This window comes from Lampris incognitus, chromosome 5, assembly GCF_029633865.1.
Source record: "Lampris incognitus isolate fLamInc1 chromosome 5, fLamInc1.hap2, whole genome shotgun sequence".
Lineage (NCBI taxonomy): Eukaryota > Metazoa > Chordata > Actinopteri > Lampriformes > Lampridae > Lampris > Lampris incognitus.
In genome coordinates this window covers 59711406-59732577 of record NC_079215.1, presented here as the reverse complement: position 1 = coordinate 59732577, position 21172 = coordinate 59711406, and the positions used below count along the sequence as shown (strand labels likewise).

Genomic DNA, 21172 nt, shown 5'->3' with positions numbered 1-21172 from the left:
AGTGGTCCACTTATGATCGCGAACTGTATGCAATAGTTTGGTCAGTGAGACATTTCCGACATTACCTTGCCTGTCACCCATTCACTATCGTCACTGATCATAAGCCGCTGGTAGGGCTGAAGAGAATGCCCCTCGATAACAACCCCACAGGTCGCCGTGCCCGGTGAGCAGTAGAATTAGACATCGATGACTGGTGCATCGCCCACAAAGAAGACTCCAAACACCTTAATGCAGACGCCATGTCGAGGCGTCCGGACATGGACACAGGTGACACACCGCTACAACTGGCTGTTGCATCACAATCGACACAGACCAGCCCACAGCAAGGTCAGCCTGCCACCATAACCCCTTCCTGTCCCTCAGGAGTGCAGGCCCCAGGCTCTACGACAACTACTACAAACCTCAGCGACCTTCAAGCAGATGACTGGGACATAAGAGGGAAGCAACAGGCCAACCCCGAACTGCAACAGGTTTTCCTATGGCTGGCAGATGGAAGCAAACCTACACACAGACAGATGCGTAGTGCCCCTCCCAACCTTCGCAAGCTATGGACTCAGTACGACCGCCTGACTATCTCAGACGGTCTCCTCTGCCGCAGAATCCATCACCCCTCCACGCACGCTCCTCTCCTACAGGTCGTTGTGCCACCAGAACTGATTCCGCTCGTCTTGGTACAGGTCCATGGACATCCATCTGTTGGCCACTATGGCTACACGCGGACGTATAAACGAGCCACCTTGTCATTCTACTGGCCACAAATGGCCACGGACATATCCATCTTTTGCAGACAGTGCCGACCTTGTCTGTCAAGGCACTCACCAGTGCCACATCAACAAGCACCTCTAGTGCCTATCGTACCCTCGCGGCCATTTGAAATCGTGGCCGCCGACATCACTGAGTTGCCCACCTCCAGGAATGGCAATCGCTATGTGCTAGTAGTCATGGACTTGTTTTCAAAGTTTGTCAACCTCTTCCCCCTCCGCGACCAGACTGCAGTATCTGTGGCCCGCTGCCTGATCGAGCGTTACATCAGTCAACATGGCATACCGACCAGCATATTGTCTGACCAAGGGAGACAATTTGAGTCAGACCTAGTGAAGTCTCTATGCGCACATCTCGGGATCCACAAGCTTAGGACATCTGGCTATCACCCACAATGCGACGGCGCTGTAGAACGCCACATCCGCACTCTTAAAGCCAAGCTGGCAAAGGCCCTGGTGGATAGAGGATTCGAATGGGACGATCACCTGCACCAAGTGGAACTGGCCTATAACACATCCATCCAGGCCAGCACCGGCTTCACCCCTTTCTTCTTGGCACACGGACGTGAGGCCAACCTGACAGTCGACATACTAAGAGACTTGCCCCCAACAACCACTCGCACGCCCGGCACTCCTGCTGAGTATGCCGCCTCATTGAAAGGTAGGCTGCAAAGAGCTATACGGGACACGCAGACCTTCAGTGATACCGCCAAAGAGCGGCAAAGACATTACTATGACAGACAGGAGAACTACACCCCTTACTCCGAGGGGGACCTGGTCATGGTCAACGACCCAGCACACCAGCGTGATAAATTGGCCCCTCGCTGGCTGGAGCCCTATGTGGCCTTGGGTCCTATTGACTTGAGAGACGACCATCTGCCGGTGAACTTCGACATCCAGGAAGCAGATAACCCCCAGGCAAGGCGGAGACGAGTACATTATAACCGCCTGAAGCCCTTCATCTCCCCCGATCCGCAGCTACTACAGAAGAGTTCAGCCACAGAGACACTGGGTCCTCTACCAAGGGAGACACAGACAATTGCCCCACCCCTGAGCGCCCTCTCAGGGTCCTTGCCCCCACCCCAAGTACATTTCCCTTCTTCCCTCATACATCAGGGCTCACTCAACCCTGACCCTACCCCTACCCCTTGGGCCCCCGCTACAGCCCAGGCCAACCCCGCCCCTGCCCCTCCCATTGCCCCCGCCATGGCCCGGCCCCCAGCCTTCCAGACTGCCTGTCTTATGGGCTCCCAGGGGCCAGAGATCAAGGCGCCCACCTCGCCACCTGAAAGACTTTGTTTTGAGTTCACTGAAAAATTGACTTTTGGAATGTACCCAGTGTTCCTGAGCTGGGAATTTTTGTTTTCCCTGGCTGCTGTCAGAGCCATCGTTGTTACCTGTACATGGTCCAGTTCATTTGTTAGAAATTAGGAAATTTCTTTACGGGAGGGGGCGTGATCTGTAAGCGATATAATTTGTAAGGACAGTTAAGCACAGGATAGCCCAGGTTTTATTGGGAGAATACAGCTTGTTCTATTGACCGAATTAATAGTTGAGACTTAAATGTTAAATGTGGTAATCTAACCACCAGCCGGTAGGGGGAGCTAGAACGGGTTAAGGAGAGAGAAATGACGTGAGAGAGGGGGAGAGAAGAGAAAGGGTGTTCTGGTGACTTAAAAAAAGATAAATGTGCCCACTGAGAAATGAGAACGTTTTGATTTTTCCTTCTAATAACACCCAAAGTGTTATACTACTAACCAATATTTTCAGATTTTTACATTTATATATAGATATAGATACATTCCAACGTGACACATATTCTATGCGCACTGTTTGGAACTATCCGGGGCTCCCATGATCCGCCATTGATGTGGCCCATTGACGTCTACGGAGTTGACGTAACTCTCTTTCTAGGGCTCTGGACAGGTGTAAGAGGTTTTGTACTCCATTCAAAGTCAGGAGTTTTTAGTTCAGTGTTCATTTCTTCGAAGATTTTATTTATTTATACTTAAGTGGACTCCTTCCCTCGAGGTTGGTGCAGCCAGCGAGGTATGTTTATTTATATTTTTGTTCGTCATTGTGCATATTTATATTTATGTTGTACAGCTTGTACTATGTGATAGTAATATGTTGTTGTTCTCTGCATTTTGTATGTTTAAAGTTTGATGGTGGCTTTAAGGAAGAAAAGCGGTGTAGAAAAATAAATCCGTCTTTGGCAAAGAATTCGTGGTATGGTCTAATTCCTGGAGGGGTTGACAGTCAAACTCGGACCTGCTTGAACGTTCCCCGACCTGCTTGTGTCCAACAGCTCGTCAAGACGGGAATACAGATAAGGCCCTGTTAAGCGGTAAGGACATACAAGTTTATAATTTTTTGCATGAAAACGTCCAAAAGTCAGACATTAAAGTTTATGTCTGAAGGGTGACACAAGGATTGGAAAAACTACAAGAGACTGTGAAGCCGAATAACATTAACAGTGTTTCATAAGATTTGAAGGGGCATTGCTGTAATTGATTTATTGGTACTTGGTCTATTGATCATTCATCATTTAACTGAAAGAAGAAAAGGAAAAAGGTTATTTATTTACGTGGGAAAATGTGTACATTTAAGTAAGCTGATGTTTTGAATGAATGTCTGTATACATGGGTTTATATTTTTCTATGCAAGTTCATTTAAGTGTTGTCAGATGGACCTTCGTCAGCTGTGATTGTAATAATTTCAAGCCTTTATAATTGACCTTCCTATAAGGGTATTTTGAAAAGAGATCTAATTTAGTGTAGCCGATTCACTTGAGTATTTTGTGAAAATATTTTTGTTAACTACACTGCATATGCAAGACAAGTTAACTGACTACAAATAATTTCCGAATAATTTGAAATGTCACAAACAAGTGAGAGGACTCAGTGTGGAGTAGCTGCCACAGAACAAGCTGCAGAGCCAGAGCAGACAGACGAGTCTAACATTGTACAACAAGCAGTACAGTTCAAAGCCCCTCGCAGAAGTGAAAGAACCCGCACATTAACAGAAAAGGGAAAGGAATTGCAAAAAGAAAAAACACAAGGGCCCCTGCTTCGCTTTGACAGCATTTATGAATGCTGGAAAGCTTTGATTAAGGTGGCTAAAAAAATCTGTGATAAAACAGGATCCCAGTAACATCCTACAAGAACACATCAACACTATTCAAAAGGAATTTCCTGAACTAAATAGTGTTTATGATGATTACCGAAGAATTGATAGCCCAGCTCATGACATGCGCCGCAAGCTGGACAAGTGTACATCAATCACCAGCATTGTTGTAAAAAATGCTCAGTCTCAAATTCAAGGAACAAAGGAAGAGCTGATTTGGCCCGATTCCAGCTCTGTGTTCGCATCTTCAAGTTCTAGTGTTTCACCTCCAGCCTCCAATTGTTCTAAGGCTAATTCCATTCGCTCTAATACATCGGCAGTCAAAAGACAAGAGGCTGCTGCCGAGTATGCAGCTACAAAAGCTGTATTGCAGATTATGGCTGAGCAAGTGAGCCAACAAGAGAAACTGCAAAGAGTTGAAGCTGAGAATAAGCAGATACTTGCAGAACAAGAAGCAGCTGCATTAACTCGTCGTCTTCAAGGAGAAAAGGAAGAGACTGAATGTAGGATAGAAAAGGAGAGACAAGAGGCTGCTCTCTTAAAGAAACAGCAAGAAGAGAATGCTGCAAGACAAAGGTCTGTGGAAGATTTGAAAAGAGAGCTTGAGCATTTGGAGGAGATGAAAAAGCTGAATGCAGCCAGAGCAAGGCTTCAAGTCTATGATGAAAATTAGTTCTATCCAGACCAAGAATTTAACCACAGAACTCTGAACTTCCTACAATTGCACAAGCAAGTCATCAGGTCAACCCTGCATATTAGCCCACACAACTGCCAAAATGTGGTTCCAAGAAATGTGCTTCAAGATGACACAGGAGGGCTTGTGAAGGTTTTGGCTGAGGCTATATCAGAAAACAGACTACCCATACCAGAGCCTATAATCTTTTGAGGGGATCCACTCAAGTTTAATCACTGGAAGTCATCCTTTCAGACACTAATTGAGAGGAAAAATATTCCAACGACAGAGAAAATCTTCTTCCTTCAGAAATATGTTGGAGGAGCAGCTAAAGAGGCCTTGGAATGTAATTTTCTGAATGATTCAGAAGATTTGTATTACACAGCATGGGATCTGTTTAATGAACGATATGGTGAGCCTTTTGTGATTGCCAAAGCCTTCAGAGACAAATTACATGCCTGGCCAAAAATAGGCTCAAGGGAGAGTGCTGATCTAAGAAAGTTTGTGGATTTTCTACGCAATTGTGAATCTGCCATGGCTCACAATGAGAGTCTAAATGTTCTCAATGACGGCATTGAGAATCAGAAACGGACTGCCAAACTACCTGACTAGTTGAGTACCAGATGGAACCAAAAGGTCACGCTATACCAACTGGAATATCGGAGGTTCCCAAACTTCAGCTATTTTGTGATGTTCCTAACAATGGAAGCTAGTATTGTGTATAATCCTATAACATCCTACCATGCACTACGGCAAAGTGAACCTGACAAAGCCAAGGTTAAGAGTCAAAATGTAGTCGTCTCCAAGAAACAAACTGTAGGTGCCAAGATCTTCACGACCAACACCAGTGAAAGGAACATAGTCATATGTGCGTTTTGTAAGAATATAGGACACCCCTTGCACAAGTGTTGCAAATTCATTGAAAAGCCAGTTGCTGACCGAGTCAAGTTTATTCAGAGTGAGAAACTGTGTTTTGGCTGTTTGAGTCCTGGCCATCATTCCAAGAGCTGTGGTAACCGGATGGTCTGTGACACCTGCTGAAAACATCACCCCACATGCCTACATGAAAATCACTCAAAACCAGAACAAGAACCAAAGAGAGAACAATCTAAGGAAATAAGTAAAAGTAAGGAAAGAAAGCCAAAGTCAACACTACAACAGCCAAGGCATGGCCTCATTTGGAACATCTAGCAGAATGTATTGCTCCAGAAATGGAATGTGAGATTGGTCTGCTTATTGGGTATAATTGCTCACAAGCTCTAATGCCTCGAGAGGTTGTGTGTGGGGAGGAAACCCAACCCTTTGCCCAGAAAACTGATTTAGGTTGGAGCATAGTGAGTTATGGTGACCCATATGAACATCAAGGTGATGCAATTGGAGTAAGTCATCGCATCATTGTAAGGCAAGTCACACCTAGAGCCAAACCATCAGTCAAGCTCAAAGGTGAAGTTCACTACATCTGCAAGACTCACATCAAAGACATGTTCTCTCCAGATGAGATAATCAAGCTGCTGGAATCCAATTTCAGTGAAAGAGTTGGAGAAGAGACGACTATCTCTCAGGAAGATCTCCACTTCTTGACCAAGCTGATAGATGGGATTAAACACAAAGAAGATGGTCATTATGAAATGCCCTTACCTTTCAAACAAGACGGACCAAATCTACCCAATAATAAGGCATGCACTGTTCAGCGTCTAAAGGGCTTGGAACACAAATTCAAGAGAGACCAGAAATACTATTCAGACTATGTGAACTTCATGGAAGACATTATTGCCTGTGGCGATGCAGAGAAGGTCCCAGATGAGGAACTTAACAATCAACCAGTCTGGTACATTCCCCATCATGGGGTATACCACCAAAAAAAAGCCTGGGAAGATACGTGTTGTCTTCGATTGTTCAGCAAGGTTCCAAGACACATCATTAAATGACCACCTTCTCACTGGGCCAGAGCTCACAAACACCATGGTGGGAGTTCTTTGTAGATTCCGCAAGGGCCCAGTTGCTGTTATGTGCGACGTGGAACGAATGTTTCATCAGTTCCACGTAAGACCTGAAGACCAAGATTACCTAAGGATACCAAAGGAAGAGTGGGCTGACAGTGTCAAGGACCTGGATATGGCCTTAGGAGAGCTGCTCATGGAAAGAGCTCTCGGTGTTCAATGGTGTGTGTCCTCTGATGACTTCCAGTTCAAAGTTATTGTCAAAGTGATGGAAGAGTCAGAAAGGTGAAACTGTTAATGAGTGACTCGACCTTAAACAAAGGAAAACGCATCACTAAGCCAGTCTATCTTGATAGACCTGTACAAAAGACTGTTCTACTTCTTGAAGTAGAATAAGTGTCATCGTTGTTCTTTTCATAGATATTGAGTTCATTGTGTGAAACTGAACTTTGTGATCTGAAAGTGTGATGTGAAGGTGAAACTGTGAAGTGAAATCACCATAACTGGGATTTGGTGGTAGTTTAACCGCCATAAATATTATTTATGTCAGTATTTGATATATTTTGTTTTCTCACATTATTTATATGATTTATTTTCGTGAATTTTGATTTTGTTTGTATTGGAGCTGCACGAGAACTGGGTGTGCAGTTTGTGTTGCACAGGGGACATATTTTGTTGTTGCACGTAATGTTTTCCATGTGGCACAGTGCTCCTCTAAGAAGTCGACAGGTGTAAGAGGTTTTGTACTCCATTTAAAGTCGGGAGTTTTTATTTCAGTGTTCATTTCTTTGAATATTTTATTTATTTATACTTGAGTGGACTCATTCCCTCGAGGTGGGTGCAGCCAGCGAGGTATGTTTATTTGTATTTTTGTTCGTCATTGTGCATATTTATATTTATGTTGTACAGCTTGTACTATGTGTTAGTAATATGTTGTTGTTCTCTGCATTTTGTATGTTTAAAGTTTGATGGTGGATTTAAGGAAGAAAAGCGGTGTAGAAAAATAAATCCGTCTGTGGCAAAGAATTCGTGGTATGGTCTAATTCTTGGAGGGAGTGACACTGCCGGAGGCCTTGTGAAGGCCTTGTGAGACTATAGACATTAAAACAGACATAGGAGATATATTAGCTGATTAAACAATTGTTATGTGACAATGACAAGATGTAAAGCTTGCTGAAAATGTTTGGAACTGGCTCACTGTGATTGACCTGCTGTAGTGCTGCAGCTGCTGCCAAAGCTGACTGCTTGGAGAGGGAGATGCTCACAGGAGATGGCTGCTGCACACCAAGAGCTGCAGGTAGAGAAAATAAGGTACCAGATTCAAAAAAGTGTGGGAAATAATCTGAGAAGGAAACATTAATGGGGGGAAAAGGATGAGGGTGGTCATGGCAGAGGTAAGAGTGAGACAAAAAAATCTATATAGCCAGAGGTGTATGTGTGTTTGTTGCTTGCTTGTGTGTCTACAGTATGCAATATTATGATCATGATTTCATATATTGCATTGTGACTCTGAGATATATTTGGATTTTGATTGATTATATGTCTAATCAAAAATCTAAATAAAGAAACTAAAATGTGTGTGTTAATTCTGTTGGCACCTACTAAACATCACAGAGTAGCATTAATCTTACCAATAAGTGGAGGAGGCGTTGTTGTAGGCGCTCATAACAGCAATTTCCGGTCGGCCATGTCCCTAAAGATGTCTATGACATCATCGTGGTTTATTGGAATATCCTTCTCAATGGCCAACAGAAGCAGCTCAGACAATCTCTCCTCTTTGCAAAGGCTGCAAAGTTTGGTTTTTGCCAGCTTCAGTTTTGAGAAAGAACATTCCACAGTTGCTGTTGACGCCGGAAGTGTCTCATATGTCTTCAGCAGCTCAGTCATGTTGGGGAAAACTAGATGTGCATTGTTTTCCTTGACCACTGAAAGAATAGATGACACATTGACTGGTGGTGGGCATGAGTATGAAGCATGAAGACGTTCAGTTATGTCTGCAATTTCTTTTCCTCTTCAATGTTATAGAACTGACACAATTTCTTCACAGCTTGGAGTGCTGCTGTTGGGATGGTTGCTCCCCCCCCCCCCAAGTTCTCTGGGACTGTCAGGCAATGGAAAGCATTCAATATTTCCCATTTGGAATTATCTCCTCCTTTAAAGTGTCTCTGAAGCTCTTGTGTCATTGTGTCCACAAAAACATAATACGTTTTACCATGGTAGTACTCCTGCAAAGTTGGGAAAGCATGGTCAGTTGTAGCTGATGTGGCAGCAAACTTGACCTTCTCTGGCACTTTCCTCCTCCTAGATTGTCCAGGGACCTCAGATGGAGGGTCCAGGCCCACTGATGCAGCCTTCTCTGTAGCCTGTTTGTAAATGTTCTCAAACTCTTCTTCTGTCCTGCTTTGGGCCATCCTCTGTAAAACTCCATCAACAATGTTGTATGCTGCAGTCAGGTCCATGTCTTTCTGCTGCAATGCATCAGAAGCAACTGCAGTCACCTGGAAGATTGGACAGGTGATCTCCAGACACAAGAAGAACTCAAAAGTGATGCTTTTTAGAAGGATCACTGCGTCACCAGCTGAGGAGTCTGGGGGATCTTGCTGTGTCATGACCTTCACCTGAGTTTTAAGTGCACTTTCTCTGCAGGCCAACCGAGTGTCTGACAGCTTCTGCAGCTCCAGTGGACGCTGATCGGGGTGCTTCCTCTTCTGCATTTCAATAAATGCAGAGTGTCGTTTTGATGAGTTGGCCATAAAAGTGTAAAGTTTTTCAACTTAATTGAAAAAGTTGACAAAACAAGATGTTTGACTGTGCACTTTCTACCGACACCAGATTAAGGCAGTGTGCATGATAGTGCATATACAAGGCCTTTGGATTTTGCCTTAGGATTCTGAACTGCAGTCCCTTATGGTGCTCGCTCATGTTTGCAGCCCCATCATAACCTTGACCCTGGATGTTTTCTATTTTCAGGTAATTTTCTTCCAGTAAAGCCATCATAAGATTTTCAAGAGCATCTCCGCTTGTTGAATGCACATTGCACATCTGAATGAATCGCTCCTTTATTTTCATGTTGTGTACATATCTCACAACAAAGGACACCTGTTCAGTGTGGGACACATCTGTCGTTTCATCCATAAGTAGCGAAAATATTTTGCTCTCTTGAATTTCTTCTTTGATGACACGTTTTACTGATATGGCCAAAGCTTTAATTAAGTCATTCTGGGATCTGTTCGAGAGGAGCGAGACAATAGGTCTTCTTTGGGTTCCCTGCTTCTCTTTTATGGCATCAAGGTGTAATTTAATTACACTGTCATACCTGCTGAGTAACTCCACTAACTCTAAGAAATTCCCTCGATTTTGGCTTGATGAGGTCTCATCGTCTCCCTGAAAGACACGCCCTGTCTTACCAGGAAAAGAGTAGTGGCAATCAAACAAGACACAATTTCTCTGTTCCTCTCCCTCTCCTTTTCTTCTGCAGCTTGCGACTCATGGTCACTCATTTCAAAAGCTGCCTCCAGTGATTTTTTTTTCTTGAATGAGTTCCATCTCACCATACCACACATATGAGTCTCTGAGACACTGTGCTCTTTGATTCTTTCTAAAGCCTTTCTCCAGCAATTTAACCCTTTGGTTTTCCAATGTTTGTGACTCTTGTACGTATTTTTCATCATTTTAAAAAAGACAGCAGCTGAAACAAAACATGGCGTCAGTGCTAGGAGAATATTCTACCCATGGGTTATTCTCATACCACTTCTTCTGAAATTACCATCCCTCTACATTCTTTGGAAATGACAGTAGTGGTTGGCAGGGACCAATGTTATCACACATTTGGATAAAGGCCTCATCATACTTTATGTTGAATTGTAGGATGTGGGCCGGGTCAGTTAGGTCAGTTATTATTATTATTGTTGTTGTTGTCTAAAATTGAATACCTCTGCAATGTAAACAAATGGTACATGTGTTATTCTTACCTGTTGTGCTCTTTTTAACCCAGCTGGGTAGGGATACACTGCCTTTTGCTGCCTCAAGCAGCTCCTTCTTTTTTTGTTTTAACTTCCTCTCCTTGTGAGGCATATTTGCACTGCAGAACACACACACACACACACACACACACACACACACACACACACACACACACACACACACACACACTGTGACATTTCATACCTTTTCCTGAAATCTATTCTGTTCTATTTTGCTGCTATCATCTGTGTGCAAACCTTCTTCCTTTTACTCAACTGCTTTATTGCCAAACATGGCGTTTGTTAATTTTATTTAGACATGGAGCAAAAGCTAAACATTAGCTAATTTTAGTTAGCAAGCAGCCTTGATTTGACAGCTGGCGTAGCTGATCGGCTAAACTTCTTGATAGCTTTGTGACGACGTCCCATTCACATCTAAATAAGAACACAATAGCTTCTTAAAATGTAATCACCTAGCTAGATAGACACATTAGCTAGTCATCTAGTGCACAGGTGACTTCTCTAGACTGCTGCCAGCTTGGCTAGATGTCTGCCGTGGAGTCATAGCTAATGTTACTTCTACAGGCTAACTTACACTGTTAACCACTGTTAGCCGGCAGCTAACATTACTTCTACAGGCTACACACAGCAATATAAACAACTGTGCATACTCTCTTCACTTCGTTCTTGTAAAATACATCCAACAACAAGCACACTGCTGCAAACCCCACTTACCGGCGGTATTGAAGGTATCCTGCTGAATCAAATATGCTGGCTGTCTGCGCAGCACGAGCAAAGATAATCCATTGCTTGCCTCATGCCTCTGGCGTGAGGGCACATCGGATGAAGTCAGGTAAGGTCGACAGGTGAAAGGTCATCATGTGGGTAATTTTATTTACGGCTGAATTATTATTCATCCATTTTATTAATAGTTAGATTGGGCAGTGCTTCACAAAAGGGCATTTACAAAAAACACAACAAAACAAATAAAAAATTGTCTAGACAAAAGGGCACTTTTGGCATCAGGGGGCAAAAGGGCGGGTGCTTGAGGACCCGCAGCAACCCCCTTCTGCACGTGCATGGTCCACGGAGACTCCTACCTGATCTCGTCTGTCAACCTGTCCATCACCATTGCAAACAATAAAGGGCTCAGAGCCGATCCTTGATGTAATTCCACCTGCCAAAACTGCCCTCCACCTTGAACCCATCTGTCATTGCAACTGCACACCTCACCAATGTCACACTTCCCTCATACATACCCTGCACCACTCCAACATACTTCTCTGCCACTCTCAACTTCCTCATACAATACCACACCTCCTCTCTCGGCACCCTGTCATATGCTTTCTCTAAATCCACAAAGACACAATGTAACTCCTTCTGACCTCTATACTTCTCAAGGTAAACATCAACATTCTCAAGGTAAACATCGCATCTGTGGTGCTCTTTCGTGGCATGAAACCATACTGCTGCTCGCTAATCGTCACCTCTCCTCTTAACCTAGCTTCTATTACTCTTTCCCATATCTTCATGCTGTGGCTGATCAACTTTATACCTCTGTAGTTGCTACAGTTTTGCACATCACCCTTATTCTTTAAAATCAGTACCAGTATACTTCTCCATTCCTCAGGCATCCTCTCACTTCCCAAGATTGTGTTAAACAATCTAGTTCAAAACTCCACTGCCATCTCCTAAACATTTCCATGCCTCCACAGGTATGTCATCTGGACCAACTGCCTTTCCACTCTTCATAGCTGCCCTCACTTCCTCCTTGCTAATCCACCGCACTTCCTGATTCACTATTCCCACATCATCCAACCTTCTCTCTCTCTCTCTCTCTCTCTCTCTCTCTCTCTCTCTCTCTCTCTCTCTCTCTCTCTCTCTCTCTCTCTCTCTCTCTCTCTCTCTCTCTCTCTCTCTATTCTTCATTTATCAGCCCCTTGAAGTACTCCTTCCACCTTCTCAACACACTCTCCTCACTTGTCAGCACATTTCCATCTCTATTCTTGATTGCCATTACCTGCCGCCCAGCCTTTCCAGTTCCCATAAATTTAAAAAATATCTAAGGTTAAAATATGATATACATTAATATCAGGCTCACAATGAGGAAAGACCCACAAAGCAGACTGAGACAGATAGTAAATGTTCCAAAAAGGTTTAATCAGGGAAAAAGATCAGTACATGATACTCAATCAGATCAGGCAGAGGTATCAAAAACGGCAGGCAAAAGGCAGTCACAAAAAAAAAGCGGGCAATGGTGAAAACACTCACTGGGAAGACAAGAAAATAATGCTGGAACGCTTACACGGGGGTAAAGACGAACTGGCAACATGAGGGAGCAAATACATGGCTTAAATACAACACATGGGGGAGACAATGACACAAAGGTGGAACACAGTAGGGCGGGACCGGTTATCACACAGGAGGGAAACTTGACAGGAAGAGATATCTGAAACGAGAGACAAACATTAATACGAAAATAAAACAGGAAATACTAGGAAATATGAAAAACACATAAAACTCCTGGTTCTGTGGAGAACCTAGGTTCTATGAGCTACGGAGAAGTGCTATATTTACATATTGCCCTCTGACCTCACCTCTGGTGACACTAGGCTCTGAATTTCACCGCTCATGCGACAGCATCCCCTAAGCCCCGCCCACAACTGCACTTGACATGCGTCACCACATCACTCGTCAGTTCGATCCACCAAAGCCTCCTTCAAGGGACCTCAGCAGGCGAGCAGGAAAATATTAGTCCATGGGCCAGACGATATTTCGGTACACTCAAGGTGGCAAAACTTACTTATAATTTTTGAAAGGATCCATGTCTGTAGATGATATTTTGGTATGATAACCATTCCTGAGTGGCAGCTGTATCACAGTTATCAGCTCATGAAGTTAACCACCCGCTAAACTAAATTGCATTTTAGACGCTGGTGCATATCCTGGTTTAGCCTCATGGTCAGGACATTTTTCAATGTTCTATAATATTGTCTTTGGTATCATTTTAAAGGGGACCTTCTTAGCTTTCATTCAAGCCCTGTTGTGGATATTTCTCACAAATATAGAGGTCACTTGAGCTCTTCAACCCGTCAATAACACACATCTTTCTGCAATTTTCGCCTAAACTATATACTTTCTTTTAGCCCTGTGGCATCTAGGAATATCAGGGACACAAAACACAAAAACTGGAATACTCACAGGACTGTAAAGATTCAGAAAATGTATAATATACCCATACTATTTCATTGTGTGAGGTGACTGTGAGCCTTAAATGAGAACTAGACCAAAGCCAGTTAGGTCACAAACTGGTCTCTATACATTTGTTTAAATACACAATCAAAATACATGATAAAAAGGAATACCATAGTGAGGTAATGAACTATTTTAATATTTTAAACAACATTGACATTTACATATACTTAGTCAATGATACATGTAATCCCATATCATTAGTGGGTATATGTAATGGTAATGGGTAGGGTAATGGGTATATGTGAATATGGTTACATTATTGTTATCAAGCTCTGGGTAACCAAGTCCAGAATCAACATCCTGTGCATCAATAGACTACTACCACAGTAATACCATCAGAATCATCACACTGTCATTCATCAAACCGCTCGTTTCTCTCATCATCTGACTCCCCAAGTTCAAAGTCCAGTTCTAGACCATCCTGCTGTTTTTGGTTACTGCAGGTCTGTAACCTGCACATGTCTGTGCATGGAAGTCCATTTGACAGGCACATGCAGCTTGGCATTTTGCATGAATGCACACACTTGCATGTTAGCATTTCCAAGACCACATCTGGTGCAGGTGGGGAGCGCATCCAGTAAATGGCCAGCTTGCCTTCATCGTCTGTCCATCCATACTCAGTAGGGCCTGGCACCACAGGGTTAGCCTGCAGACAGCACTTCCATATTGCTGCCTGATAGTTGGCTCGTTGAACATGCATAAAGAGACAGTCTCTACATGGTGGCAGCTGGCTGGACTCAACCTCTCCCCTTTTGGTGCAGAAGAGCTGGTAACGCAGTTTGTTCACCTCAGCAGTGCTGCTATTAGCAACATACATCCGACAGGTGAACTGCTCAATTTTCTGGAACAGCTCATCACTCACATTCCATGTCTGTCCCAGTTGACTAAAAGTCTCTTGGCAGGAAGTGTGCTTTCTCACTATCTTCAGGGCATTCAGCTTCCCTCGACCAGCGAATGCACTGACAGTGTCGCAGCCTGTGAAGGCATGTAAGCCAATTAGGCTGTCACAGATGCTGTCTCCAAGTGAACTTGCCAGTTTGGTGATGTCGACAAACCGTGTGCGGTTCTGAGTCCCACACTTCTGGTAGATGGGACAGGTGATGTCCTTCTGGAAGCCAAGACAAAGCACCATGACATCAGTGTCCTCAGCTGTGATGATAACTGACTTTGAGCCCGCATTTGCTGCATGCAATGCATGCAGGAGCAGACGGGTGTCAGCTTCTTCATGTGTGGAGTGCAGTTCTGCTGCTTCCTCACACCCATCTTCTGTCAACTTGTAGCAGGTTTCCTCACAGGTCATGTACAACACCTTGCCATGCAGCATAGCTCTGTATCGTGGGAGTTTCCACTCTTCCACCAGAAACTTGATGAGACTGGTCTTGTTGGAGGAACTGCACAGAAATTTTCTCCACTGCTGGACGTGGTGTCCCTCTGCAAGATTCTTGTACTGGAGAGTGATGTCTCCACCCCGGTTCAGTCGTTCATCATCTTTGATCGAAGTCTGGTGATAGACATCAAAAACAACATCAATCCTCCCACTCTGTGCTCCCTCATGGAGGACCTGGGTCAAGGCTGACTCTGCCACCTGTGCAAAGGTTTTGTTGTTGCCATTCATTTTTTGGACCAGGCTCATCCCATCAATGATGGAAGTAGATGGGATTGGGATGTCTTCTGCAGGAGATACATTCTTTTCAAGCTCTCTGGCAAGTGCAGCCTTGTTTGTTTTTCGTAAGGACCCATCAGCATTTGCCAGTGCCCATGGTAGTGGGCCCAATGGGTAGGCAAGGACATCCTTCAGATTCACCTTCCTGCTTTCAGCCACCAGGATCATGTGACTGAAAAGGTTTCTATCTGCCTTCAGAACCACATCCTGTGCTTTCTTTCCATGAGCTTGTTTTGTGCTGACATTGGAGAATGTTTTCAGACTTTGCTTGGTCATCTTGTCGTGGAATTTCACAGGTGGTGGGTCTGCATCTAACATTGTTTGCTGGAATGCTTGGTAGGCCTCTTCTCCTTTCTCAAGAGCTCTCAAGAGATCTATGGTCACATCAGGTGGAGCCATGTTGCCAGTGGAGAGGCTAACCAAATCAATCTCATCAGGGGACATAGGATTGAGCCAGTTATTCTCCATAAGGTCCATGAGAGACTGGACATCTGCTTCATCTCTCTTGATCCTTGGACTCTAGATCTGGATGAGACCATTTGCACCTGCCTTGACCTGTCAGGTCTCTCAGCTGTCTGAGGTACATGCTTCTATACTCAGCTGTGAGATAATATTTGGTCACAACTCCTGGCTTCAAGCTGAATCCCTTTGTCCCTCCAGCTGTTTGGGTGTCTTTGTTCACCGTTTCTTCTATAGCTTGGTCAACAGGGATTTGGCCAAAGGGATTGGTGGAGCCCAGTTGGACTGAGAAGCCTCCTTCCATGAATTCTGTGTACACATCTGGGTGTGTGATGGGCAGCTCAGACATCTGGGCGTAGTAGTAGGGGAGGTAGCGTGCATAATTCATCCTGTCATAAGCAAAGCACCATGGGATCATTGCTCGAATGCTAGCCAAGTGTAGCATCCAGTCTCCCTCTCTGGATGCTCGGATGAGCCCCAACAAGATTTCAACCATGTCCAAATAGGACATCCAGAAGTTCGAGAGGCTGCCGTTTCCACCTCTAAGGAACTCACGGTAGACTTCAAATAGATCCATGATGCGTGTACAAGAGCTGTTCTCGAGGACCTCCTTCAAAGCATGTTGTGAGACTTCTTTCCCAAGGCTGTCAATGGTCTTCAGTGTCTCATTCAGGTGAACCATGTCATTCCTGTGAGTTTCTTCCAACCAGGACAGGAAACCATTCAAGGTCAGTCGCATGAGAGCCTCATACAGGAGCTTGTGTAGTCGCACTGCCCTGTTGTACTTGCGGCCATCCATAACACCAGCAATTGAGCCTTCTGCAATCATGCCAGACTCAATGCAGAGGTCTTTGAGTCCAGCATCTTGGAAACGCTTTCCTATTATTGCCAGCAGTGTGCAGATGGTGTGGAATACCCCAAGCCTAACGATGATATCATGGAACTTGTCATGGTGTTTCCATGTGATCTCGACAGCCTTCGCATACAGGGCTTGGTCAAAGACACAGACAATCTTCCTCAGGCCTAAGCACTGCATGATGCTCAGTGACTGGTTAAGCACCTCGTTGACAGTAGACATTTGTGTCGCTGGAGCATTGATGGTAGGCAGATAGCCTATATTGTCGGGGATGACCGTCATCTCTCCTCGAGTCAGGATGTTGAAGCCTGTCCAGCTGCTGACTGACTGTTCTTCTTGTTGTGACATGCGTGCTAGGACCCAAAGAAGGTTTTTCTCTCTGGCAAGCTTAGTATTGGCTGCAGTATCGGCATCTGACTTTTTGCTTTGTGGTGGCCCTACCCGTTGTCCAGCATTGTAAGTTGGTAACATTGGTGGGGGTCCATCAATGCTTCTCTTCTTTGTTTTGGGAACAGTGGGCATGGGTTGGACAGGAAGTGGGTTGACTGGCTTTGCTTGCACAGCAATCCCATTGACTCTGTGAGATGTTCCCTCACCACTGACAGTTTCTTCAAGACGGTCGATATTGTCCCAGGCTAAAGTTGTGAATATGACAGGATGGATGTTAGCTGGAAGGGCAATGCCACTCCCTGATGATGAGAGTTTCTGGAGACACAGGGCAGTGTTGATCTCTTCCATCTGTGAATAGGACACACTGTGACCAAGTCGGTTGAGGATGTTTATCAACTCTACATTTCCTGTCAACGATTTGACACTGAATGGCAGAACAATGTGCTTGGAAGGCTTGGTATTTCCACATGTCACTGCATATACTATGTCATGGCCAAATGACTGCAGAAGGCACTGCACTCTCTGGGATGCATGATCAGGATCATTTGAGCCTGTGAGTAGAGAGTACAGGAAGATAATGAGCGACTCTGGAATGGTAGGACATTCTGCTTCTGGTTTGACTTCAGGCGGCCAGGTTTGAGGAACATCTAATGTCTGCTCTCAATTTGATGGCTGCTTTGGCTATAACATCTTGTGCACTGACTCTTTTCAGGGTCTGCAGCTCCCTTTTGAGAGACTGATTTTCTTTGGCAAGTTCCCTCATGGACAAGTTATCGGGATAGAGGAGGAATTTTCCTTTCTCATCAGGGAATATCTGCAAGGCTCCAGCAAACTCACTCTCCAGGTTTCGCCTTATGTGCTTCTTGGTTGATTCCTTGACTTGGGCAATGCCTTGGGAGTTCATTGAAGCTACCAGTCTAGAAGAGAGATCAGTCATTGTCATCACTTGAGGATTGCCAAAAAGCTCCATCCTGATGAAGAGGAACAGCTCATTGTATGCCTTATTCACAGCAGCTTCATACTGGGCTGCAGCATCATCATCTTCATTGCTGGCAACCTCTCCTTTGGAAACCTCTTCTTTGGTGTAAAGTCTATAGCATGACCTGTGGTAGTGCCCTTCGGCTGCTACAAGGTCTCTACTCACAATGGCAAGGATTCTGCTGTCCCTTTTCTTTGTGGCTGCACTCCTGATCTTTGCATCAGCTCGCAGTTCTCGACACTGCACCAGTACTTCTCTCGTATTCTGTCTCTTGGAATATTTGCTGTTTTTCTGACAAAATATGCACTCTGCATCATAAGTCCTAGATGTACTTGGAGCATGTCGAGTTACTCTCTTAGATTGTTTCTCTTCAGCAGAGACACAACTTTTCTTTTCTTTTGCAAGGAGGCCATCAAGAATTTGCTTCATAGTGAAGATACTGCGACACTTTCTGTGGTAGTAGATTGCTGGAATCTGTCCCTCAGGAATGTCTTTTGCCAGTTTCAAAACTGGTGCATGATTTCGTATCTGAGCTGCCCTGAGCAGAGTTCTCCATGAGTCGACACTTTGTAGTGAAACCAGCTTATCTGTATCATCAGAACAGTGGATAATGCACTCCACCCGTGGGCGCTTTGGTATTGAGTAAAAACTTGCTTGTTCACCAGTGGCCATATTCAGTCAGTTTTCACCTGCCACATACAAACAAATACATGTAACTTAGGTGTATGAACACTACTAAAACAAAGTTTACTTTGCTTCACCAGCGTCATATTACCATTATTTATCTTACATAGCCACAAATAGATACATTACCTAGTTGCTATGCAACAGCTGTATTTTGTCCACATGAGGCCGCTTAAATCAACACAAGATGAAAGTTCCTCGTAGCCACTTTAACTAATCATATTAACATATACATTAAAAGAACATGCTAATATTATGGGAAATTAGCTTACAATCTTCTCCAGAGTGAGACAAGAAGATAGATACCAGTTTCCTCTATATGTGCTTAGTAGAAAGCTATCTGGCTGCACGTTAGCCTAGCTTAGCACAATGAATGGAAGTACACAGTACTGGTTATCCTTGGTTGTTGGCCAACTAAGAACTGTCCCAGAGTTTAAGCTAGGCTAATCAGTACCAGGGGTGTTGAAATGCTATATTTGTAAAAATCTGGGCAAATACACAATCGTGAGAGGCACAGAAACAGGTTTCCTGAAAGAAAAATGAAATAGCTGCTCATTTGGAAAGGTTATCATGTATTATTTTACTTCTGTTAGTGTACCAAATAAAATGGCACCAGTGAAGTTGTGTCACCTTGGGTGATATCGATATCTGGTCTGACCCATGGACTAACTGGCTTTGGTCTAGTTAGTTTCTTAGTAATAATGCCCTTCTAATTTAAGGTTCACAATCACCTCACACAATGAAATAGTATGGGTATATTATACATTTCCTGAATCTTTACAGTCCTGTGAGTATTCCAGTTTTTGTGTTTTGTGTCCCTGATATTCCTAGATGCCACAGGGCTAAAAGAAAGTATATAGTTTAGGCGAACATTGCAGAAAGATGTGTGTTATTGACGGGTTGAAGAGCTCAAGTGACCTCTATATTTGTGAGAAATATCCACAACAGGGCTTGAATGAAAGCTAAGAAGGTCCCCTTTAAAATGATACCAAAGACAATATTATAGAACATTGAAAAATGTCCTGACCATGAGGCTAAACCAGGATATGCACCAGCGTCTAAAATGCAATTTACTTTAGGGGGTGGTTAACTTCATGAGCTGATAACTGTGATACAGCTGCCACTCAGGAATGGTTATCATACCAAAATATCATCTACAGACATGGATCCTTTCAAAAATTATAAGTAAGTTTTGCCACCTTGAGTGTACCGAAATAGGAAATTTTGGGCTCTGGCCCATGGACTACTGGTGTTGTTTCATCTTTAGGCCATAAGTTTACAGTGACAGGGGACTCTTCACTTGCTGAGGTCACTGGTGGTCCCTCCCCAGTGACCTCACTCGGTTTTAAAACGGGGGGGGGGTGTTTCAGGAAACACCCAGTAGTTCTGTGTCCCTCTCGTCTGCATCAAAAACAGTGGATGCAACTGTTATTTCCTTGTGCTACACATTGCTGGCATTTCCTTTTAACTTCTGGCTTGGCTGACTGTTTTGTGTGTATTGGAGTGGTGCTATACTGGTGTGAGAGCTTTCTCTAAGCGTTTGGTCAAAGATGAGACTTGAACTGTTACCTCATGTATAGCAGTGCAATTAGCTTGGACTTCTGCCTGCATCTGAATAGCATTGTCTGTCCCTGTCCTGCTGTGCTGCATCTACACTGACTGCTTTTTGTTTGTGTGTCTGATCTAAGCAGTTTTGTCTCTCTCTGTGTTTGTTAACTGACCATGTTATCAACTCTAAAATTAAGTCATCAGTAATATTCATGTTTGACATGTGTTGTTTGATATCTCGTCTAATGAATGAGTATTTCTCGTTCATCCCCTGGTAAAGTGAGTGGAGGAACACTCCCTGCACTAGTTTGCTGTCATACTGGAACCCTGCACTTTGTTTAGAGGCAAACAGTACCCATTGTTTCAACCCCATTAGTCTATACTTAAACTGTTGTGGGCTTTCTCTGTGATTTTGTTTTACATTACTCAGTTCCTGGAACAATTCAATACTGCTTTTATTTCTAAAGTATGCCCTGAGAAAACGTTTCAGCTCAGCTACAGTCAGACAATATTTGGTAATGAGCATGTCTTTAAAGGTACCAGGCTTAAATACCTTGAGCACTGTTCTGATGATGTCAGCCTCTGTGAACCCTTCAGCTAGGCCCTCATCAATTTGTTTACAAAGTTGTTAAAACTCAAATCAGAATCTGAATCAGAAATTTTATCACCATGGATCTTATATTCTCTATGCGGCAGCAGTGCTGCAACATCTGTCAATTTTACCAAACCAGTTACCTGATCAGCAACCACTGGTGTTTGTACTGTCTTACCCGTCACTGGTGCAACTACTACTGCTTCAGTCTCTGATACCGAATCAATTTCCTCTTCATCAGTTGCTTGGCCATATTCATCAGCTTCCTGAAGTGATTGCAGTTC

General features: G+C 44.0%; 1 long non-coding RNA gene across 1 annotated transcript in view; it reads left to right on the top strand.

Annotated features, from left to right (window-relative positions):
- Positions 1-7716: 7716 nt before the first annotated feature.
- The window catches only part of LOC130113493 (uncharacterized), a 90884-nt gene continuing 77428 nt past the window's right edge, over positions 7717-21172 (top strand). The window contains exon 1 of the long non-coding RNA XR_008810300.1: positions 7717-7811. This is a non-coding gene — a long non-coding RNA (uncharacterized LOC130113493). The remainder of the gene's footprint in view (positions 7812-21172) is intronic.